The sequence below is a fragment of the Schistocerca cancellata genome, chromosome 3 (genome assembly GCF_023864275.1).
Source record: "Schistocerca cancellata isolate TAMUIC-IGC-003103 chromosome 3, iqSchCanc2.1, whole genome shotgun sequence".
Taxonomy (NCBI): Eukaryota; Metazoa; Arthropoda; class Insecta; order Orthoptera; family Acrididae; genus Schistocerca; species Schistocerca cancellata.
The window spans coordinates 944,701,271-944,717,206 of NC_064628.1; positions in this window are offsets into that span (position 1 = coordinate 944,701,271).

Here is a 15,936-nt window from a genome sequence, read left to right on the forward strand (position 1 = left end):
GTCGCATACTACGGGCTTTCTGCGGATGCCTCTGCAACACGCTAATGCTGCCCTCAGGAATTGAGTCTCTATCACACGAGTGCTCGGCTGTTGCTAGTGTATCGTCGTCATTGTTGGACTATTTCCGTTGAGTTCCTTTCTGTAAGAATGCTGATGTAATTTATTTCTATTCTCACCATGGAACCTCTCCTGGGTGTTCAGTAATCTGTCTCGTAGGCACAGTTGCTAACTTACTGTAACTCTCGTGAACACTGAAATTGTTTCTCTTTTCCAATACTGGAGGCATTTTGCTGGTTTCTCTCAATGACACTACGGAGGCCGTTCTAGAAATGGTTCCCAATCTAAATGTTTCTGCGCGACTGCAAATATCAATCCGCCGTACTGCTGACGTCTGCGTCGGCTATTGGGATTGTGCAACGTTCTCACCATCAATCCATATTTTGGTACCCAGTAGGCGGAAACTATCGCACATTTACGCAGGGACACAAAATTGGCTTCGCCATCGGTCTATGTCAGACATTCTGCAGACTCCTCTCCATGACACTATGGCTGCCCTTCAGGAGTCGCCTCTCCATGTGCTGACCAAAAGCAAGTCTCTCTATGACACTGTTGAAGTCATTGTGCAAGTGCGTTTTCCGGGCCTCCAGTAGGCATCCTGCTAGGATCTCATCATGCAACTTCTTCTGGGTGTTCAGCAGTCTTTCTGCGAGACGGAAGCAATGGTATATTGCAACTCTCTCCCCACCTTGGTTCTAGGACACAGTAATAGCATGCAATATAATACTCGCTCTGCAGGCGACAGAAGATCACACTCCCGCTACCGTCATCTAATTGCGTTCCCACGATATGTCTGCTGGCCTGCTACAAGAATCTCAACGACACTGTTAGAGCGCACTTCCATGCTAATGCTGCTGGCAGTAGGGAAAGGTCCGACCATGGAACCTCTTCCGGGTCTCCAGTAATCTATTTCGGAGGCTAAGCACATAGTTTACTGTGACATTCCCTACTTCACATTGCTGCAGGGACACAGATATTTGCCGGCCGCGGTGGTCTAGCGGTTTTGGGTGCTCAGTCCGGAACCGAGCGACTGCTACGGTCGCAGGTTCGAATCCTGCCTCGGGCATGGATGTGTGAGATGTCCTTAGGTTAGTTAGGTTTAAGTAGTTCTAAGTTCTAGGGGACTGATGACCATAGGTGTTAAGTCCCATAGTGCTCAGAGCCATTTGAACCATTTGAACACAGATATTGCCTCCTCAACCCACTTCTATAGGCATTCTGCAGTCGCCTCATCATGACGCTAATGCTACCCCTCAGGAATTGCCTCTCTATCAACTGGGTCCTGCGCTATTGCATACCTCTCGAGGACGTTGTTGGAGCGATTCAGCTGGTGTATATCTATAATACTGGCGCTTGATTTCAGCTAAGGACACCGAATGAAATCTCTCCTGGTTGTCCTGTAGCTTGTAACCGATTCACCCCTTCCGGTTTACTCTGACCCTTACAAAGTCACTTCGACGATGGGACACAGACATTGGTTCGGTATTGCATACTACAGGCTCTATGTCGACGCCTCTCCAAGACGCTAATGCTGCCCTCAACTATTGTGTTTCCATCACATGGCTTCTGGTTACTGCGTGTGTATCTGGACATCGTTGGAGTATTTTCGCGAGTGCGTTTCTGCGAGAATGCTGCCGTAATTTAGCACTAGTCTCACAATGGAACCCCTCTTGAGCGTCCTGTAATCTGCCTACGAAGCACAGCTGCTACATACTGTAACTCTCGTGACATCTTATTCTTGTTGGGACATTAAAATTGCTTTGCCCTTGCACTACTATAGGGATCCTGCAGATGGCTCTCAATGACACTCCTGAGGCTAGGCCCACGGTTTCACTGCAATTGCAAGTGTCAGTCCGTCAAAATCCTGAAGTGTGTAAGAGCTCCTGTAATTGTGTAATCTCCATCAAACCACATCTTTGTATGCAGTAGTCTGTAACCACCTTACTCTCACATTAAGGCTGGGACACACAATTTGCTTCCCATCAATCTGTCACACGCATTCTGCAGACTCCTCTCCATATCACTATGGCTACCCTTGGGGGTCGCCTCTCCATTTCCCGTGTGCTAGCTTACAGCAAATTTCTCTACGACACTGCTGATGTCATTCTGCAAATCTTGCCGGCATCCCGCTAACGCTTCACCATGGAACTTTTTCTGGGTGTCCAGCAGTCAACCCCCGAGATATAACCGATGACCTGCTGTAACTCTCTCACCATCACATGGCTTCCTGCTCCGGCGAGAGGACCCTCCAATGCGTGGTGCTTGCGGCGTCCAGGTCACTGTGCGCCATGTTTTATTGGATTGCGTTTTATTTTCTGACCAGCGGGTCGCGGCTGACTTGCCAGCGGACCTGCCATCACTTTTAGGCAACACTAGGACGAATGTGGCTAAAGTTTTAAAGTTCTGTGCCCTGTCAAATGTTTTTACAAAGATTTTAGGGAGAGGATTTTAATTTGCTCACTGTGTGACAAACTCGCCCATATTTTATGTAAGTGGCCAGTCAATAACAATTTACTGTGACTTTCTTGGTGCTATGTTTCCCCTTTCCTTAGGTTTTACTTTCTTATGTAGCATTTTCCTTCTTTTCCTGCTTTCTTTGAGTGTGTGCTTTAGTTTCCTTAGGTCTGTCCACATTCGTTCCTTTTAATGTGTGTCATGGCGCTGATGACCTCGATGTTGAGCGCCCATAAGCCCCAACACACCACCACCAAAATCACCATCACCTTAGACCTGGCACACAGTAAATGCTTCGCCATTTCAATATAATACCAATTCCACAGACTACTGAATATGACACTGCGTTCCGTCCACAGTGAGGTGGGCGTTGCAGAGCGAATCACCGCCTTGGGCAGCTTCCCCTGGCGTTTAGACTTGACAGGCTTCTTCAACCTTCTCAGGAGATTTCTGTAGTATTCTCCTTCGATGGTTGGCTCCTTACGCGCATAAACTGTTAGAACCACACTGTGGTAGTCCCAAAAACAATCAGCGTTACCTCGCCTTATGATGGTTGTGTCTTCGTCTTTTATGCCAGTGGATAATCCACTGCTTGTATTGTTCCGTTGCCTTAGGGCCGTAGTAAGACACCTAACAATCATCCATGATGAGTCTTCTAAGAAAGTCACCTGGACCACATGGCTGCAACACTTGCTCTTCTGATGAGATTCACGGGACTTTCGAATGGAGAAACCTTGTGCGTGGCGACCTTCGGTTTGTTCAAATGTTTGAAAACTGATTTTCACTTTTCCCACTGCCGCCTTGATGTGGATACGTCAGTCTTCGAGTACCAGTGCCTTCTCTCTTCGTAGACAATTTTGTCACTTCGTTCGTCGTTATCCAGAGTTGTCTTATAACACTGTACGTGTCTACGCTAGCTAGCCATTATGTCATATGGCGGTGCGTAGTTACCCTACATTTACACCAACCCATCAAGGAATGTTGCAGCGTTGTTTCCCTTCAGATAGAGTAAATATCTTACAGTACAGCATACTTGGTATTTCGAGATCGCTGTTCCAGATTGGTGACCTATTTTACACTAACATGCAGGTATGATCACTGGGGACAGCCAAATGCGTTTCCGGCATTTTCTGCTGTGTTTGATGTCAGATAGGACGTTACTGTTTGCGAAGCAAATGCAAGTATTTTTAGTTCTATAGAAGAAATTTCTGCGTAATGTATTAAAGATATTTGGAATAAATTGTTAATTCTTCAGTTATAGAATCTCGTGTCGAGTAAAAGTGTTTATGCTTTAAACACCAGTGTTGAATTAAGCCGTACTTTGTCAGCCATCCAGAATCTTCTAGCTTGAGAAATATAATATCTGATAATCAAATAAGTTCCCTTAATGTCTTAACAACTCCACCTGCCTAAAAGCTGGGAATCTGTGTTTTCTTAGTAGCTTCCATTTCAAAATGTATTTAACTTGTTACTGGTTGTTGACAATATTTCAACTTAATTTGATTTCACTTTCCGATAGTTGTGGTGTGCAGAGAAATAACGTTAGAAATAGACTATTATACACTGACGAAAACAAAATCACAACACCGAAAAATAATTAATGTTGAGTACTGAAATTTCGGGCATACATTTGTCTAGATAACATATTCTAGTGGTTAACGTTCACAGGTTAATGTAAGCTCGTTGAACGTAAGGATGAAAAGCGCATGCACTGTGCCTGTTGCATTGGTCGGTCAACGCAGGGACGGTTAATGCTGTTTATCGATGACGCTACGTTGTCGTCCGATGACGTCCCATATCCCATATGCGCTCGATTAGAGGCAGATTTGGTGATCGAGAAGACCTAGGCGACATGTCGACTGTCTGTAGATCATGCTGGGTCGCAACAGCAAGTGTTATCCTGTTGGAAAGGACCCCTGGCGCGTTGTATATGAAATGGCAGTACAATAGGTCGAATCATCAGATCGACGTACAGATTCGCAGCCAGGGTGCGTTAGACAACCACGAGATTGCCCCTGATGTCATACGAAACAGCACAGCAGAACGAAAGTACAGGTGTAGCCGTAGTGTGTGAGGCATGCTGACAGGTTGAGTGCCGGCCCTGGACTGGCCTCCTTGTAGCCATCACTGGCGCCGAGGCAGAACCAACTTTCATCAGAAAACACAGCAAACTTCCACTCTGCCCTCCAATCGGTTCTCACTCGATACCACAGAAGTGGAAAATGGCGGGTGCTTGGAGAGAGTGGAATGCACTCTTCAGGGCCTTTAGCTCGGAGCTCTCCTTGAAGTAACCGATTTACAACAATTCGTTGTGTCACAGTGGTGCCAGCTGCTGTTCAAATTGCTGCTTCTGATGCAGTTTGATGCCCCAGAGACATACTTCGAACACGATGGTCTACCATCTCGGCAGTCCCACGTGGATGTCCAGAGATCAGTCTTCTCGCAATCATACAGTCTCGTGACCACCGCTACCAGTAATCATGTACAGCAGCTAAATCCTGCCAAGTCTCTGTGGAGTTTCAAGACGGAACATCCAGCTTCTCGCAGCCCTATTATGCGACTTCGTCGAAACTCAGTGAGGTGGTGATAATGGCGTCTTTGTCGAGTTAAAGGCGTTCTTACCGAACATCAATTTACAGCGACCGGTCTCAACGGTAACTAACACCCAGGACCGACTGTTGGAACGCTTATTTACGCCCAGCACCGACTCTTAGAGCGCTTATTTAAAGCAAAGCTGACAACACTCTCACAGAGCCGCTACTAGCGCCGCTCTTACCCGGCTGGCGCGAAATATAGCAGACATCATCTATCTGAAGTACAAAAATTCCTACCACCTTTTGTTTATGTCGCACAACTCCTTCTTGATGTCGCGACATTTTCTTCGCCCTTGTATACAGCATTGACAAAATTTTCATAAAATTAGTTTCTAAGTGGATTCCACAATGTAACTTGGAACACTTTGTCACGTTTAGGAAAACCGTAATTTTCGGAACTAACTTTTGTTGTTTTACTACAAGTCTGCAGCACATTACAAATAATACCCTTAATTTATATATGGAGCAAGAAGAAACACTCCTCAAAAGAATTAAAGTGTCACGTTTTTGAAATGTGACATTTTCGCCATTACGACACAGGAGTCTGAAATTTGACTGAAAGAATCGACATGAAAAGGACTAAGGAGGTGACATAAACGGCGTCATTGAAGCAATTAAACCACCCCTTACTTTGGGGTGTTAATTTACACACATTTCACAATCGATAATGACAATTTGCAGTGTGATGTGCAACAGAACGATGTTCTTGACAACTTTTGAGGCTGTAGGCACTCCCCAGACGTTCTGCAAGGGGCTTGCCGACAAGTGATTATCGCAGGGATCGCTGTGTTAAGAAGGAATCTACGGGTACCACTCACCGAATGCTGCCCCTACCTTGTCTGGATCAGAGGTGGGATTCTTTCACACGTCGGTCAGGGGGCCTGAAGGCGGCATGGTGTAGCAATGAAACTGGTTGCACAAATAAAATAGCAATTGGAAATTTAGACGGCTGAAAGTGTTCTGATTCGACATTTTTTTATTGTGATGGAGTTCGGCGACGCAGAAAATATTCTCGATACTTGCATTGAGGAGATTTATCATTACGTATCTTACCGTGAAGCGGGACATTTGTAAGTGATGCTGCCCTCGAGCGTATTTTATGTGTAACGGTACATTTCCGGGATTTAGTTCCTTGTCAAACCATTGTCTACTTAGGTCCCTCTACGACTCCCAGACGCCTATTATAGCAATTGTAAGCATCCTGTACTTGGCGTCTCTCCCAAGATACGCCAGACGTATTTTATCTGGTGTTTCGGCAGATATTTGTAATTTCATTTTGGCGAAGTGTTGCTGGTGTCAGCACAAACAAATACCGCTTACCGCATCATTCATGCGACGCCCAGCGTGGACGGAAAGCATCTGTATGTTTATCGCTACAAAGAGAATTATTTTTAAAGAGGAATTTTAAATGCCTATTCGGCAGAGCAATCCAAATTTAGTCTAGTGAGATATCGGTTTTATCGAGGAAGAGCAAAACATAGAGAATAACGAGTACTGCAGCAGCGACACGACAGCCCTGCGCCAGCTGCTACCGCGACGAAGAAGCGCTGCTCAGTCGCTGCTGCAGTACTGATTTTCTTCGTTTTTCACTCTCCATTTTAATTCGTATCGATAAACCGAATGACGCATAGGCTAATTTGGGCCCATTCTATCTCATGTGCATTTTTAATTACGATTTAAAACTCATTTTGTATGTAAGGCGAAAGAAACATGCACTTTCCTTCGACCTTGGGCGTCACCTTTGTTTGAAAAAACGAAAATACAGATGTCTCCCAAACCACCAGAGAAAATGCACCTGACGACACACAGGGGACGCACCCGGTGTAATAACTTCCATAGGGACGAGACATCCACACGCCCAGTTAGTTCCTCTGGTAACAACCACGGAGAACTACAACGGTTAACTGCTGGTTTATTCACACGTGTAATGACAGCGGACTAGGAGTGAAATTTGTCACTGGTACAAGGGCGTAAGGTGACGTGTTTCAGTGTCAAACAAGGGTAAAAGACATGTTTTGTTACATCATTTCTTTTTTTTTTGTGTGTGTGTGGTGGTGCTGAAGTCTGATCAACCTCGCTGATTTTTACTTCTGTAGGGAATGGAAAGGGTAAAAATTTTCTCTTTATTTATTTACTCTTCTTTCAGCTTTAGTTTGGGCACACAGAAGGGTCCTTTAACTCGCTGTTTTTGGTGTGAAAACGTGTGTGTAGAAGTGCTAAAGGACTTTGTCCTTAAATAATTATGGAGAATTCCGTAGGGATATCATTTACGGAGGCTCAAATACTATCGCCTTCGGTACTTTATATTTGTGGTTGCGTAAGGGTTCTACCGTACCTACTGTGGTGAGTTGTGGTGTACTGTCACGTATCATTTCCAACTTCCAAAATAAGGTTCGTGCCTTCTCCTTGACCTTGGCTGAGAGGTAAGATTCGCTTAAGGCTCGGTGAATATCATGATTCTGGATCCACCATTGGTCTCCAGTGATCCATCGTAGGCATCTGCTTTGTACAACCTGTAACTTCTTATAGTTAGTGGCACACGTAGTACCCCAAGAGGTCGATCCATACAAAATAGATGGTTCGACTGTGGCGTGGTACAACTGGAGTTTCGTGCGTTGGCTGAGGTACGAGCTCTTCAGAAATGGGAGATGAGAACCCAGCATTTTGACGCCAGACGTCTTCTTCTCCATAAAGTGATGACTATACAGCAGTTTGGCGTCCAGATGCACTCCAAGGTATTTTACAGTTGTTGCCCAGGGGAGTGGCTGGTCTGATATCCATAGGCGTTCATTGACGATGGGTTTCCGACGTGTGAAGACAATATCTTTGGTTTTCTCTGCATTGACCGTTATTTTGCTCCTGTGGGTCCAGTGGTCCACTAAATCTAGTTGGCGCTGCATCCGTGTGACGAGGTGGTCCATTCTGGTGCCTGCAGTCAGGAACACTGTGTCGTCGGCATAGAAACTGGCAGCAACATGTGGCACCGTCTGGAGGTCGCTAATGTATAAATTAAACAGCAGTGGAGATGTGACCGATCCTTGTGGAAGTCCTTCAAGGACAGGCCGTGTTGTTGAATTCTTGTCATCAATGCGAACATATAATCTGCGATCCTGAAGAAAATTGTCGAGAAGTTTTAAATAGCAGTCTTGTAGGGGAGTGGTACGTCGGAGCTTGACGATGAAGTTGCGTCGCCATACTTTATCGTAGCCTTCTCTATACCGAGAAAGACTCCAATGGTATGTTTTTTCTTGTTGAAATTGTCTTGGATAGATTCCGTGATGCGCAGTAGTTGTAACTCAGCCGATGGCTTCGCCTGGAAGCCAAACTGCTCCGGTCGGATGATGTTGTGTGCCACAAGGATGTCCAGCATGCGTTTCAGTAGGACACGTTCCAGTACCTTTCCCAGCGTCGGCAGTAAACTTATAGGTCTGTAGCTGTCAGGGTGTGAGAGATCCTTGCCCGGTTTTGGTATTGGCACTATTCTGGCAATCTTCCATGCCTCTGGGAAGTATCCAGTCCTGAGGCAGCTGTTCATTATCCGGGTGAGAAGCACAATAGGCTTTCTCGGTAGGTATTTCAATTCCGTATTGCTGATTCTATCTGTTCCAGGTGAGGTGTGTTTGCTATACTTGATAATCCTCCGAATTTCCTCCGGCGTAGTCAGCCGGGGCATAGTCAGGGCGTCCCGAATAGCTTCCCATTCCGCGCTGTGTCCTCCTCTGCACGGTGGAGTGCATCATCTCCATCCTCCGTGGGGGGCGTAGTCATCTGTTGTTGGCATGTATCCGCATACAGCTCCGCCTGCGCCAGTGAGTCGTACAGAAGGCCATGGTGGCCTCGAATCGCCCTTTTGGGGGGCTGTTGCTGTCTGAGACTTTTAACTATTCGCCATTCATCTTTGGTGCGTAATAGAAAGTTGTCCATTCGGAGTTCCCACGTGTGTTGCTGCCAGTCCTGAACCTTCCGCAGGAGTTCTCGGGTGAGTCTGTGAGTCTCCCGTGTATCATCCGGATGGCGGTAACGAACCCATCGTTTCCGAAATCGATTGCGCCTTGTCTTAAGTTCCTGCAGTGGTGGTGGAAACTCGTCATAATTGACTTCTGGTTGCAGGCGCTGCGTGAGTGCTCGTTGTTTCGCACTGTTAATCTTCTTCGTGAGTACTGCGACTGCCACATCAATCGCTTCTCTCGTAGTAACGACCTGGGTTGGTCGCACATTGTTGTTGAGGTACGTTTGGAACTGCTGCCAGTCCTAAGTTCTTACCGTCGGCAGTGGGAGTTGCAAAGTAGCCCTCTCTATGAGTCCTAACACCGGTCTGTGGTCCGACGAAAGATCATCCACCGTCCGCGGATGGAAATTCGGGCTGATGTTCTTGATTATGGCGATGTCTAGAACATCAGGGTCTTGTGTCTGGACGTTTGGAATCCTCGTCGGTTCCCGTGGGCCATGGACAGAAACATGTACATTCTCAGCCAGTGCAAACAACATATGTCCTTTTGGGTTAGTCTTACGGGAATTCCAGGCAACATGTTTACTATTGAGATCCCCTCCAAGGAGGATCTTGTCGTAACCCTCTGTAACGGCGTAAAGATCTTCTAGGTGGAGAGGCTTCTTTGGGCTAAGGTAAGCCTCAATACAGGTAATGTTTCCGAGCGTCGTGTGGATTGTTACTGCCGTGGCCTCTAAAGTCTGGAGTTGGGGTAAACGTTCTTGGTGGTGACGAATGCATTTTTCGATCAGAACTGCGGTCCCTCCACCCCGTTGGTCCCGTCTGTCCGTCCGGTAGATGTGCATGTTCCTCAAGCGGAGGTCGGTTGACTCGCGGAGATGTGTTTCGGAGACAAATGCTACGTCTATCCTGTGGCGATGTAAGAAGTCCGTGAATTCTATTTTCTTCAGTTTCAGGCCGTTGGCATTCCAAATGCAGAAGTCAAGATTCCTCGTGTGATGCCGTCTCTCCATTTAGGGTGTTCGAAAAGCTGTCAGTACGCTTTCTACAAGCGAGAGGATAGACGTTAGCTTCTGCTGGAGGGCGGTGAGTAGCTGAACATCGTTTGTGAACGCTGAGGTGCAGTCGACATTAATTTAACGCGTTTCGAAAGAGCAAGTGAGTAATAGACCAATGCTGAGAGTAACGCCATTCACTCTTAAATCAAAACGTATGTTCGAATTCCTTCTAAAACGAGATCAAAGATGTCCACATGAAAAGGTTTTGAATTCGCAATTGTCACCACTGTAAGATTCTATTACGTCTCCACTGAAACGCGGCTAGCACGTTCGACGTTAACCGTTTCGCGCGAAGCACACGGAATGCTGCGCCGCATAACGAGGACCCCGCGCTGCAGACACACGGCTCGGAATTCTGGAGAGAACTAACGGGCGCCAGATAGCTGGCTGAAGTTTGCTACGGTAAGCCTTCCGCAGATACAACCGGATCGAGTTCTCGCTTTGCTCCGAGGCAGTTAGCGGCGCTATTAAAAGTGCGGCTTCGCGCAGTTGGGAGTTTCACGTGGGAGCCAGGAATGAAATTCTGCGGTGCTCTGCGTTTGCCTCCGGCGACACGGAGAGCAACTTTGCTCCTCCGGTCGGCGCCACATCTGCCAACTGTGTAAACGCTCATCACGTCTCACCTGCCTCTCTCCATAAAGTGAGCTGTTTTTGTATCACGCTGCGTTACACACCGAAATAAGCATTGGGTGGGCGGTCGAGATGGCATAATTAGTCTCTTACTTCCTGCACATCTCACCGAATATACATTGCTTCTGAACAATGGAAATACTGTATTCGTCAACTGCTCCTGGCGTCAAACATAAATATGGGGCAGCAAGAGAACCACCTACCACTAAAAGTTGTTGCTGTCATCGTGTTGTTTGCTTGCATGCAGCTACTGTATAGCCTCGTCACGCTCTTGAAAAGAGTTAGACAACATCTATCGCAAAATGAGGAAAACAAAGATTTGCAATAATTTGGAAAGTACATTAGGAAAAAAGATGATAATGCTTTGTTTCAGCTCTCAGGGGCTCAGCACGCTCAGCAAGCGCTTGGCGACCCCTGGATTCCAGAGCTGGGAACTGGTAAGCACCGCCACTCCTCTGTCACTGTAAGCTCGTGGCATACCTCAGCGACCACCTTGTGCTGCAGTGGTGGAACAGTAGCAAAAGTATTGTGACTTGCAGGGATGTGGTTGACATTCTCCAAGAAGAAATGAAAGCTGAGTGGTCCTAGGAAGCCATCGTTGATGACAAAAATATAATGAAAGGAAAGGATGGATGGCGATCTTGTGAAAGAGAACTCATTTGTACTGACTTTCAGCAGCACAGAACTTCCAAAGCAAGTTAAACCTTGTTTCCTTAGCCTAAGAATGCGGCCGTAATTAGCAATCCCAATGCACTTTGGGTACACCACCTAAGGATGTAACGGAGAACTTGTGGAAAATATGATATGGCCAGCCATGATGTTGTTGGTTGTTCGTCTCCTCCAAAACTTGTTAACTGCTCTCGTGATCATCCCATCTGGAGCAGAGCCTGCAGTGTCTTCCTTGAAGAAAGGAAAATACAGGAGATTAAAACAACAAACCATATCTCATATGATGAAGACAAAAAGATCTATAAGACCATGCAGCCCCCGAAGTTCGCTACCTACTTTAAATCCGTTCTTAAACAGCCAGTTCAGGAGACCGATCCTGCTAAGCAAACAGAGGCTCCATAGTGTCAGCACTAGTTCCTGTTTTTACCACTGCGTATGACGCTACAGTTATTTCAAAGCCTACAAAGCCACCAAGAGCATCAGACAAGGCTGTAGTAGCTGACGTTGCAGAGAACCGTGCGCCTGCAGTGGTTCAGTCTGGTCCATCGTCCACTGCTGCCACTATGTTGCCGAGGCCTAGCAAGGCCCAAATGTCAAAGGTCAAGCGACCACGACCACCATCCTTTCTGACGTCTCTCTTGATTTTTCTGTAGAGCTAATGGATCTCGATGTCGGACTAGGGCAATCGTCCGGCCCCGTGACTGAGCCTCCACCGATTATGAGCTCCCCTCCCTGGCAGAGAGATAAGCTGAAGTGTAAACCCTGTGACAGATGGCTCCCAATTACAATGGAACACTAATGGTTTCAGGACACATGTGGAGGAAATGAAACGGCTAGCACAGGAATACCCCCTCTGCCTGTGTTTACAAGAAAGATATTTTAATGCCTCTGATGTCCCTATGGTATGGGGATATACCCTTCTCCGGAAGAAAGACCTGATTGGAGACAGAGACAAGGTGTGGTCGCTGTGTTTCCCAATAATCTGCACCACTCATCTGCATCCCCCCTGGCAACTGACCTGCAAACAGTTCCCATTGAAAGTCATGTGTGTCAGAGGAAAACTGCTTGCTCACTGTATCTAACTCTTCAAAATTCAATAAACTATGAGGCTCTCACAGATCTTATGGAACAACTCTTCCGACCATTTCACCAACTGGGAGACTTCAATGCCCATCATATCTTGTGGGACTCGACCTTTACTTGCCCTCAGAGTCAAGTTTTCGTGAGCCTCATGACTTCACGTGTGCTGTGCATCCTCAATGCAGATGACTCCCACTCATTTGAGTGCTGCTACTAGTTCATTCCGAGCCATCGACCTCTCTTTCTCCTCTCTAGCCCTCGAAGACTCTATTAAGTGGGAAGCCATTGACTACCTTCATTCCAGTGACCACTTGCACTCAGCATCCACCTACTGGATGGATCATTCCCTGCAGAGAAGCCTCAAAAGTAGATGGTCAGTAGGGCTAACTGGAGGCTATTCAGGCAGCTGGCTGTGTTTGAATGCTGTGACGGTGACCAAGAATTGGTCGACCACATTTCGCTAACTCATCAATTCCAAAGTCATCGATAATACTAAGAGGCAATCTCTACCTTGGTGGGCTGGTGAGTGCCACTCAGCAATCTGGATAAGATGTGTACCTCTTTGATGTTTTAAGTATCGCCCAACAGCAAAGAACCTGATAGCATTTCAGGTTACGAGAGCCAAGGCTCGATCCGCAATTAAGGAGAGCAAGAAAAAGTCATGACAACCGCTCCTACTCTCCTTCAACCGTTCCACTCTATCTGTAAATATATGGGAAGCTAACAGAAGGATTTCTAGTAAACATAGTCCTTTGCCAATAGTAGCAGTGCAGAATCAAGAGTGTCTCCAAACAATCCGCAGAGACATTGCGCAGACCCTGCCAGAGCATTTTTCGGAAACTGTTGTCAGAACCAGTCAGGATCCGATGCTTCGCCACTACTGTGAAGCTGTAGAAAGTGGCAAAATGGACTTCAGATCCAACAATTCTGAGGCTTAAAACAGTTCTTTCTCCTTGTGGGAGCTGGAATCGGTTCTAAGACTCGTGATATTGCACCTGCTCACCACCAAATCCTGTAGTACATACTTCGACACTTCCCACTAACGTCAAATCCTCCTCCAAAGTTTTCATTTGATATGGCAGACAGGTCAGATCTCGAACTAGTCGAGGCAAGCCTGGAAGGAACCTCATATGTCCGAGAAGCTACTGTGTTGTGTAAGAAAGACCTTGGGACCGAGAGGTTAACCATCGTTGTTAGAGAACAGACAACTCCTTAGCCGCGCTCAGTGTGGACTCCAGAGAATTTGGTTCACTGGTGACAGCCTGACGCTGCCACAGGCGGCTATTCAGCGGGCTTCCCTGGGTCAACATCCCTGCATCGCCATATTCTTTGATATCAGTAAGCCGTACGATACTATTTAGACACACGGTATTCACCCACAAAAAAACCACAAAAAAACAAAAAAAACGCACAACTGCTTCGATGGGGTTTAATGGCCACCTCCCAATCTTCATATCGTCTTCCTGTGTCAGCGGTTTTTTGGTTCCTGAGTTGGAGACACATTGTCAGATCGTTTTGAGCAGGAGAAGACTGTCTGCCTGTTTTAAGCCATAGCCATAAACAATATCACACTTATGGTTCGTCTTGCCCAGTGCTCCTTTTTATGGACGATTTTTCTGTTTTATGCTCCTCCTCCAGTGTTGCAACAGCGACTCTCCAGTTGCATCTTACAGTGCGAAGGTTAGAGGTGTGGATTGCAAAGATGGGTTTCCAATTTACTGTGGATAAGTGTGTTTGTGTTCATTTTAATCATTCTCATCGTACTTTTAATTTACATGTCATGCATTCTCCAGAAACAGTGAGGTTTATGGACCTCATTTTTGACTCGAAACTGTCGTGGTTGTCACACCTGAGAATCTTGCAAGCCATAATACAGGAGGCACTGAATATCTCAATGTGCCTTAGCCACAAGTTTTGGGTAGCAGACAACGCACGGGTGCTCCAGTTTTATAGGGCTTTGTGAGTTCGTGGCTGGACTAAGGGTACACAGCGCACAGGTCAGCGGAGCTTTCCCACCTGAAGGTTATTGACGCCATCCACCATGAGGGTATTAGGCTGACCATGTGAGTTTACAGGGCTCGCACCATACCTTGTGTGTTCGCTGAGGCAGTAGAACTGCCACTTACCATCCATCGGCAGCTCCTCATGGTGTGTCAGGTTTGCAACGTCCTCATAGCTCCGACTTCACCTGGTACCGTATGTTGCTCGACCACCTCTGGAACACCTTTTCTCCAATCGTCCACGACCAACAACATATTTTGAAATCCGCGTGCGGCATGTGCTAGGGTCTCTTAGTATGGAGCCAGTATAGCCCTAAATCCAGGGTTTTAACCACCTGCCGTCATGGTTGCTGCAGAGGTCCTGAGTAATTTTAGATTTAGCGCTGTTTAGGAGAGTTTGCACTCCTGCATGTATTTAACACATTATTGTACGACATTTTAAGTGAGCACCACAACTCTGCAGCTGTCTTTACAGATGGGTGGGAACAGGGGGATTCCGTTGGTTGCTCTGTTGTTTCCCTGGTCGTGTCCTTAATGTCCGACTGTCTCGAGACTGTATTGTCTTCGACGCGGAACTGTACGCAGTCTTCCGCGCTATGGAGCGGATGATATGTGATTAAAGTGCTAATTTCCTTGCCTGTTCCAATTCTCTGAGTGTCCTTCACTCTCTACAACACTTTACTTTCTCTGGTGGATACCAGAGAAAGTATTTCAGAATATCCTGGCCCAACTGCTGCGGCTGAGGAATGAAGTGTCTTTCTGCTGCATACCAGAGCGCATGGGTATTGTGGGGAACGGAAGAACAGATGTAGCAGCCACGAAGGTGCGTCGTGATCCTCAATCTCAGTGTGCCATCTGCCTCTGTCTGCATGCTATCTCCTCGCTGTTGAGGTACAGAGATATGCGTCGATGAGAAGATGTTGGAAGTGGCAGATAGTAAGCTGCGTCCAGTAGAGCTCACTACGCAGCCGTGGCGTACCTTCTTCGAGTCAACAACACGGGATGAGGCCTTCCTTACTCGTCTTTGCATAGTACACAATCCTCTGACTCACGGCTATTGGCTCAAATGGCTCTGAGCACTATGGGACTTAACTTCTGAGGTTATCAGTCCCCTAGAACTTAGAACTACTTAAACCTAACTAACCTAAGGACATCACACACATCCATGCCCGAGGCAGGATTCGAACCTGCGACCGTAGCGGTCGCGCGGTTCCAGACTGTAGCGCCTAGAACCTCTCGGCCACTCCGGCCGGCTCACGGCTATTCTTCCGGCACGACAACCCTTCAATGTGTGATGCTTGTGCCGTGCAGATCACTTTGCGCCACATTTAACTAGACGGTGTTTTATTTTCGGACCAGAGGGTAGCGGCAGATTTGAAGCCAGGTCTGCCATCTATTGTATGTGACAGTGAAATGCGTGCGGTTAGAGTTCTAAGGTTTTGTGA